At 44.4% G+C, this 9,627-nt stretch overlaps 1 long non-coding RNA gene across 1 annotated transcript; it reads right to left on the bottom strand.

Moving 5' to 3' along the window:
• Positions 1-2,787: 2,787 nt before the first annotated feature.
• Positions 2,788-9,122, bottom strand: LOC306933373. Its single transcript, XR_013791215.1, has 4 exons — positions 8,187-9,122; positions 7,388-7,630; positions 6,349-6,513; positions 2,788-4,643 (listed from the first exon to the last, which is right to left on the bottom strand). It is a non-coding gene; the product is annotated as an uncharacterized lncRNA (long non-coding RNA).
• Positions 9,123-9,627: the final 505 nt, after the last annotated feature.

Here is a 9,627-nt window from a genome sequence, read left to right as displayed (position 1 = left end):
TACTCCACATTCCCATGTCAGGATTACAATATATTCTCCATGACCTGTTATTATTCTCTGTGCTTTCTGTCAGGCTAAAATGTCATTATTATCAAACACTGTTTGCTAACCATGCTAACCATGGCTAAGTTAGCAATCGGTTGATCTTGACTAGTCCTACAGTTTGATATCCATATAGTCATTCATTCCATGTCACATAATGACACAGATACAATTGGTTGGTCAAACAAACCTTTATTCCTTTACAAGTCAAACAGTTTAAGTATCACCATTATTATTGTCAAACACACAATACTCACACCATCCTCATTTCCTGGTCAGAGGTTCAGAAAAGAGTCACCACTGAATCCACTGCTCCTTTTATAGGTGGAGGACTCAAATTGGGTTGCACCATTTTACAGGTGCATGTTTCTGTCAATGCATGCCATTTAGTATGATTGAAAATAGATGGGTCGTTTAAAACCATGGTTGTTAATTACTTTATGATTGACAATGATTCTCTAAAGGTTCTTTAAATGTTTTCTTTGTTTCATGTTCACTAGATATGTAGGTGAATACTGTGTGTGCCTGTCCTTTGGACAGATGGTTGTGGCCACTAGATCAGGTTCTCAACCTTGTTGGCCCCCCGGGGACCCTATCTGGGGGGTCTGAGTGGAGGTAGTCATTCCACTAGACAGAGGTCGGAGTGGAGGTAGTCATTCCACTAGACAGAGGTCTGAGTGGAGGTAGTCATTCCACTAGACAGAGGTCTGAGTGGAGGTAGTCATTCCATTAGACAGAGGTCTGAGTGGAGGTAGTCATTCCACTAGACAGAGGTCTGAGTGGAGGTAGTCATTCCACTAGACAGAGGTCTGAGTGGAGGTAGTCATTCCAGTGTCAGACATGGAGAGAGAAGGGGCACCATGAGCTCTGTCCTAGGACAGTGTTGGGGCACCATGAGCTCTGTCCTAGGACAGTGTTGGGGCACCATGAGCTCTGCCCTAGGACAGTGTTGGGGCACCATGAGCTCTGTCCTAGGACAGTGTTGGGGCACCATGAGCTCTGTCCTAGGACAGTGTTGGGGCACCATGAGCTCTGCCCTATGACAGTGTTGGGGCACCATGAGCTCTGCCCTAGGACAGTGTTGGGGCACCATGAGCTCTGTCCTAGGACAGTGTTGGGGCACCATGAGCTCTGTCCTAGGACAGTGTTGGGGCACCATGAGCTCTGCCCTAGGACAGTGTTGGGGCACCATGAGCTCTGTCCTAGGACAGTGTTGGGGCACCATGAGCTCTGTCCTAGGACAGTGTTGGGGCACCATGAGCTCTGTCCTATGACAGTGTTGGGGCACCATGAGCTCTGTCCTAGGACAGTGTTGGGGCACCATGAGCTCTGCCCTAGGACAGTGTTGGGGCACCATGAGCTCTGTCCTAGGACAGTGTTGGGGCACCATGAGCTCTGTCCTAGGACAGTGTTGGGGCACCATGAGCTCTGTCCTAAGACAGTGTTGGGGCACCATGAGCTCTGTCCTAGGACAGTGTTGGGGCACCATGAGCTCTGTCCTAAGACAGTGTTGGGGCACCATGAGCTCTGTCCTAGGACAGTGTTGGGGCACCATGAGCTCTGTCCTAGGCCAGTGTTGGGGCACCATGAGCTCTGTCCTAGGCCAGTGTTGGGGCACCATGAGCTCTGTCCTAGGACAGTGTTGGGGCACCATGAGCTCTGTCCTAGGACAGTGTTGGGGCACCATGAGCTCTGTCCTAGGACAGTGTTGGGGCACCATGGGCTCTGCCCTAGGACAGTGTTGGGGCACCATGAGCTCTGCCCTAGGACAGTGTTGGGGCACCATGAGCTCTGTCATAGGACAGTGTTGGGGCACCATGAGCTCTGTCCTAGGACAGTGTTGGGGCACCATGAGCTCTGCCCTAGGACAGTGTTGGGGCACCATGAGCTCTGCCCTAGGACAGTGTTGGGGCACCATGAGCTCTGTCCTAGGACAGTGTTGGGGCACCATGAGCTCTGTCCTAGGACAGTGTTGGGGCACCATGAGCTCTGTCCTAAGACAGTGTTGGGGCACCATGAGCTCTGTCCTAGGACAGTGTTGGGGCACCATGAGCTCTGTCCTAAGACAGTGTTGGGGCACCATGAGCTCTGTCCTAGGACAGTGTTGGGGCACCATGAGCTCTGTCCTAGGACAGTGTTGGGGCACCATGAGCTCTGTCCTAGGCCAGTGTTAGGGCACCATGAGCTCTGTCCTAGGACAGTGTTGGGGCACCATGAGCTCTGCCCTAGGACAGTGTTGGGGCACCATGAGCTCTGTCCTAGGACAGTGTTGGGGCACCATGAGCTCTGTCCTAGGACAGTGTTGGGGCACCATGAGCTCTGTCCTCTAGGACAGTGTTGGGGCACCATGAGCTCTGTCCTAGGACAGTGTTGGGACCTGAAATGTCCAGACTGGGTGCTTGAATTTAAGCAATGTAAGTTTGTTATTTTCATTTTTGAAGCTACATTTTTTTTTTAACATTATTTTGAACATTACATTTGAACATTTTTTGGAACTATTGAGATTTTTGGTATGTCATTTTTCTTTGCCACCTAGCCCTCATCAAACGTACTAATTTACATATAGCATGAATATGACTTGTTAAATCCTGACCAATGTGGACACACACTAAGACTCATATTGTACTACCAGTAACCAGTAAGCTGGAGGGAATAATGCAAGAGAAAATAAACATGAAATTCCATCATGTTGAATAGAAAATAAGATCTATACACAAGATAAAAAAAAAATACATCACAAGAAACTATTAATGTGTGTTTTATTCAGTCATGTTGATGTTGTCAGATTATGTAATTCCTCTGCTTTTGAATCATTGTCATCCTGGATTAGACTGACTGATCATATGTCTTAAACTAAAGGCTTTCACCTGTATGAGTCCTCATGTGTGTTTTTACACTACCCGTCCGAGTAAAGCCTTTACCACATACTGTACAAGTATAGGGTTTTTCACCTGTATGAGTCCTCATGTGTATTTTTAGATCACTTGTAGTAATACAGCCTTTACCGCATACTGTACAAGGAAATGGCTTTTCGCCTGTATGAGTCATCATGTGTGTTTTTAGACTACCCGTCTCAGTAAAGCCTTTACCACATACTGTACAAGTAAAGGGTTTTTCACCTGTATGAGTCCTCATGTGTTTTTTTAGATCACTGGTACAAATACAGCCTTTACCACATACTGTACAAGTATAGGGTTTTTCACCTGTATGAGTCCTCATGTGTTTTTTTAGATGACCTGTCTCAGTAAAGCCTTTACCACATAATTTACAAGAAAACGGCTTTTCGCCTGTATGAGTCATCATGTGTGCTTTTAGAACACCCGTCTGAGTAAAGCCTTTACCACATACTGTACAAGTAAAGGGTTTTTCACCTGTATGAGTCCTCATGTGTCTTTTTAGATTACTTGTACTAATACAGCCATGACCACATACTGTACAAGATAAAGGCTTTTCACCTGTATGAGTCATCATGTGTGCTTTTAGAACACCCGTCTGAGTAAAGCCTTTACCACATACTGTACAAGTAAAGGGTTTTTCACCTGTATGAGTCCTCATGTGTCTTTTTAGATTACTTGTACTAATACAGCCATGACCACATACTGTACAAGTAAAGGGTTTTTCACCTGTATGAGTCCTCATGTGTCTTTTTAGATCACTGGTACAGCCTTTACCACATACTGTACAAGTATAGGGTTTTTCACCTGTATGAGTCCTCATGTGTACTTTTAGATGTCCCTTTAGATTAAACATTTTGCCACACTCTGTACAACTAAAAGGTTTCTTCCCTGTGTGAATCATTGTGTGTCTATTTAGATCACCCTTTAGATTAAACACTTTGCCACACTCTGTACAGCTAAAACCTTTCTTCCCTGTGTGACTCCTCATGGAGTCAGGTTGTTTGGATGATTCCAGGTCCTGGGACAGCTTGCGCTGTCCTCCTGTTTGACTCCTCATGGAGTCAGGTTGTGTGGATGATTCCAGGTCCTGGGACAGCTTGCGCTGTCCTCCTGTGTGACTCCTCATGGAGTCAGGTTGTTTGGATGATTCCAGGTCCTGGGACAGCTTGGCTCCTCCAACATGTTGTGTGTTTTGTGATTTCAGTGTGTTTAAAGCTGACTGATCTCCCCTAGGCTCCTCCCACTCATCACTGTCTTCAGTGTCAGATTCAGAACAGTGTGAAGAGAGGAGCTGCTCATCACTAGTTGGTTGTGATGTTCCACAGTCCTCTACACAGTGTGAAGAGAGGAGCTGCTCATCACTAGTTGGTTGTGATGTTCCACAGTCCTCTACACAGTGTGAAGAGAGGAGCTGCTCATCACTAGTTGGTTGTGATGTTCCACAGTCCTCTACATCAGCTTGTGTTTTCATGTGTTCAGTTGAGGTGCCGGCTACAGGCTCTGTCTCTCTGTTTTCATCATCATCATCTTCACTTTTCACTGCTAGTAATGTCAACGTTGACCCACCAGCCTCTTCTGGTCTTTGAAGTAGCTCCTCCTGTTGCTCTTTAATGTGTGGAGGTTGTGGTTCCTCCTGGACCAGACTGGAGCTCCTCTCCTCTTCAGGTGGAACCTCCTCTTTACACACAGGGACGTGCAGAAAGTCTAGGAAAAATAATACAAAGAGACTCTATAAAAGGTTTGAATCTTGTACCTCAGTGCAGAGTAGTGGCTGGAAGAAGTATCAACAGATTACTTTTTGTCCACATGTTCCAACATTGAAATGTGACGGTGCGCTGACTGCGTTCTGTGCTGTAAATAGTGTGGCCGTTGTTCGTTTACATTGCAGGGCTCTCATAGAAGATGTGAGACCAGCTGAATGAGAGGTAGTCATTATCATAGATATATATGAGAAAGGATAGATGACACGCCCCCGCTGCTGGCCAATGGAGAGTGACGTTATAGAAAGGCTAGATGAAACGCCCCCGCTGCTGGCCAATGGAGAGTGACGTCGCCACATGGTGGCCATCTTGCTACAGGTAGCTCGCCCACTCATAGCATTGTGTCTGTGGTGCATGTACTTTTTTAATAACCATAACATGCTCAATTTTCAAGTGATTTTCAAACAGTTTGGTTTGTTATAAACGTCAGATGATACTGCATACTTATAATGGACTTTCATATAAAAAGGAACTAAGCAGATAAGCATCCTGAATCATAGCCACGTTGATGGCGTTTGTAATAAACCAACCCGTTTGTAAATGTGTCAAGATTTCACCATAGAACATACCAAAGAAGTTCACTGTATCAAGATGGCCGACTGGTGAACCATCTTTATATATGTCTATGGTCATTATTATTTAGAAAGTAATAGTAGTAGTGAAACTTAATAGTAAGTAAGCCTTGCCAAGCCATGAGGCCCATAGGGCAGGAGCTCATCTCCTGTTTCTGTAGCGTGAGGCAGCTTGATGTACAAGTACACCTCCTGGACATGACTCTAGTATGTCGCAGGGACTGACCCCCTAATCCAACCCTTGATGCTGAGTGTCAAGCAGGGGTAGCCTGGCTAATAAGCCAGACTCAAATCACACTGTCTGGAGATGCTGTGTATGGATCTTGTTTCCCAGGGGGTGGGTTCAAACATTTTCTCTTTGACGCAATTGGTTAGAGGTACTGTCAGTCAAAGGTCTCAAGCATTGAATGTCACTGTACCAAAGCCCGCCCATATTGCATACCGTGTCCCGATTGGCCACACCAGTTCTCTGGTGTAGGAAATGGGTGTACAATTGAGCCTCTCCAGACCGTAATCCGCCGGCAGGCTTTTTTTTTGTGCCAACGGCTGATTCGGTCTGGCTTATTAGCCAGGCTAAAGCAGGGGAGGCACTGGGTCCCATTTTTATAGTCTTTGGTATGACCCGGCCGGGGATTGAACCGCGACCTCCCAGACTCAGGGCGGATAGTTAATACTGAAGTAGAATTAACTGCAAAGCTTCAGTGAACGCATTAATACATTTACAACCAAACCATCGCCCCATTCAGAATACATTTAGATCAATGCATCCATGTAGTCAATAACCGATTCATATCAGTTCATCTTTACACCCTCAGTACCGTCACACTTTCACCAATACAATAAATAAAGACATCTTTACACCCTCAGTACCGTCACACTTTCACCAATACAATAAATAAAGACATCTTTACACCCTCAGTATCGTCACACTTTCACCAATACAATAAATAAAGACATCTTTACACCCTCAGTACCGTCACACTTTCACCAATACAATAAATAAAGACATCTTTACACCCTCAGTACCGTCACACTTTCACCAATACAATAAATAAAGACAGAGTGCTTTAAACTTACTGAGATCCATGTGGTCTTCAGGTTCCTGTTTAAGGTGGTCTTCAGGTTCCTGTTTAAGGTGGTCTTCAGGTTCCTGTTTAAGGTGGTCTTCAGGTTCCTGTTCAATAGAACCAGTCGTGGCTGGATAACTGATCTTCACCTGCAGACTGGACTCCTCACACTGGACTGGAATGAAGGAATACAATAAATACTTTAAAGATGGAGTGCCACAATATTTTAATTTTTTTAAATCTAGGAGGTGACAGTACTTCCTTAGACCCCCTGGTGTGGTTTGTATGTGCAATGGTGTATTCCCTTTGTATTTAGGGTTTCTTCCTGGAGGCTGAACCCTTGACAGTCAAACGGGCCAATGAAATAAACACTGATAGTGTGACGTATAATTATCGAACGCCCCCAGGCACCTCCCCCGGCCCTCATTATATATATTTGAGGTTAATGTACAGGTTTAATGTTTGTTTTTAGTTCAAACATTAAATGCCATTAACAATAAAGAGAATTTAATGTTTGTTTTGTCACCGTTTGTTTTACATCACCATTACATCACCTAATCAACATGAGTTAGACCTTAACCCATTTTGGGCGGGAACCCCTTTTGGTGGCGCGCTATGAACTTGTAGGTCTGCTATTTTTAAAAAATCGTAAAAATGCGGCACAAATCTTTGAATATATATTCTTTCAGAGCAAACGTCAGGCCTAAATAGGTTAATATATTAGCGCCCCTCACTTCACACAGGTGTGATTTTTTAAAATATGACAACCTCTGTGGGCGGAGCTTCCACATACACACGTGTGCATTTTGAACATGGGTGCGGCAGGGTGATCCGAGTCTGTACCAAACTGTGTGACAGCTGTCAGTCATTTGATTTTGACACATTACCAGCTGACAGCAGGCGTGAGCAAAGGCTGAATTAAGCAATATTACACCAGAGGGTGTTCTTTATTGTCATTAATGTGCCGTAGGAACTCGCCAGAAAGCAGCAGGTCACAACATGTCGCTTGTTAGATTAGAATCTATAAAGTGATATTTTATTTGATTTACCTGAGAGGGTGTCACAGCTCGTCTCCCAGTGTAGTAATGTCAATGATAACACATCAGCCTCCTCCTCCTGTTCCTCTTTAATGTGTGGAGGTTGTGGTTCCTCCTGGACCAGACTGGATCTCCTCTGATGATGTGGGGGTTGTGGTTCCTCCTGGACCAGACTGGATCTCCTCTGATGATGTGGAGGTTGTGGTTCCTCCTGGACCAGACTGGATCTCCACTTCTCATATTCAGATGAAACCTCTTTACACACAGACAGAAGGAGGAGAGAAGAGGTTAGCATCAGCTCAACAACTCAAATGCTTTTATCATTGGATGACATTTTATTTGTTTTGTCAGAATGACCATTGTTTAAAAAATAAAAAATAAGTATCCGTTTTACAACGAGGCTCCTGGAATAGGCAAGCCGTCGACTAGAAGAGGATCTGTCTGTGTGTCCGCGCTTGTTTTGTCTTTTCTTCATCTTAACATTGACAGGGCCGGATCTACCATATGAGCACTTTGGGCACGTGCCCAGGGGACTTTTTTTAGCTCCACAGACATTTTCTCCACTAATCCAAATTAAATAAATGGTGTCTAAACTTAAAGTTTTTTATTGTTGGTGAGAATGTGTTATGCACATAACTAAAAGATTCCGACAAAACTTTAAATCGAAGCATAAGGGACCTGACTATACCTACAGTGTGTAGTTTGGTGTTGTGTGTGTAACACACATACCTGCAGTGTGTAGTTTGGTGTTGTGTGTGTAACACACATACCTGCAGTGTGTAGTTTGGTGTTGTGTGTGTAACACACATACCTGCAGTGTGTAGATCGATGTCCATATCAAAGTCAATGTCCAGCAGTTTGTTGTGTTTCTCCAGCAGAGTTTCTAGTGTCTCCATCTCTCTCTGGACGAGGCTGCACATCCACTCTGCGGCCACACTGAGGCGCTCCAACACAAACACTCTGAGCCGACAAACATCACCGCTTGTTGTGTGTTTGTCCAAAACGCACAATATGTCCTCTCCCACCACTGACGTCATGTGTTCATGTATCTTCAGCCGTACAGACTCCATTGGACTCGTTTTACCTCCTTTAGGAGACATTTACACCAAACAGACTCTCTTCCAAACTACCGCTGTTTCCTTGGCTTCAACGCCGACAAATGGAACTCTTAGCTGGGCTGAATGAAGGAGGAAACACCGCTGGAGAGCCGAGATGATTTCGGGTCGTCACAACATTTCAGTGGCACCGAAGAACCGACTTAATGTAATGTAATGACCGGTGGGGTTCTCCCCATCGAACGACATGACAACGTTCTTTCTTGAAGTTGCTTTTATTCCAAATAACGACTTACAAGGCACACAATAGTGATGGCTGGATAGCTACGAATAGCCTACCAAAATGCTAGCGTAACCCAACGGCTCAGAGCACAACAACAACACCAAACTAGTAAACGTGCTTCCGCCCTGACCCTTCCCCCCGGGCTGGTCCTTAAAGGAACACACACAGTAGCACAGTCCTAACCATAACACAGTACTAGTGTTCCACTGGGACGCTACAGTAACATAAACTTATATAATGTGTACATGTTTCTGTTCCTACTGTAATATAGAATGTGTATTAAATACACTTAGGCCTACAACTTATAGAATGTGTAAAATGTCTCTTTTCTCTAGATGAGGAACAACAACAAAGAGATTCTCTCCGATTCCGCCATTACGCTGAAAACACACAACCGTCAACCAGTGTTGCCACATTGTGTGAGAGAAACAAGCAACCAGGTCCACGAAAACAAGCCCAAAAGAAGCCTGGCTAAGGCTTTTTGAAACTAGCAGATCTACAAGCTTGTAGATCTGCTAGTTTCAAAACAATCATGGAAAAAAATAAATGTGACAAATGTGGAATATTCTTTGAAACATTTTAACAACAACCCCCTTTTCCCCTCACTGTATGTTTCTTTTCCCTTTTTACCTCCATTATGATGAATTCCTGTTCTGTTCTTTGTCTATATAGAAGTGTCTATTTGTACGTCTCTAAATGTTTTGATGAATTGAACATGGTGGACCCTGTTGTAAACAAGTGTAATGCTTAATTGCGTCGTCCACTCACAGTTAACAGCCTTTGTATTGAGTTTGTGCTTGAAATGTACTGTAATTCTGCAAACTGTTAATACATTTTTCAATCAATCAATCAATCAATCAATCAATCAATCAATCAATGTTGTTCCTTCTGGCACAAAACATTTTTAAATGTTG

The sequence above is a fragment of the Electrona antarctica genome (genome assembly GCF_951216825.1).
Source record: "Electrona antarctica genome assembly, chromosome: 12".
Lineage (NCBI taxonomy): Eukaryota > Metazoa > Chordata > Actinopteri > Myctophiformes > Myctophidae > Electrona > Electrona antarctica.
The sequence above is the reverse complement of the archived record's forward strand: the minus strand, read 5'-3'. Positions and strand labels throughout refer to the sequence as shown.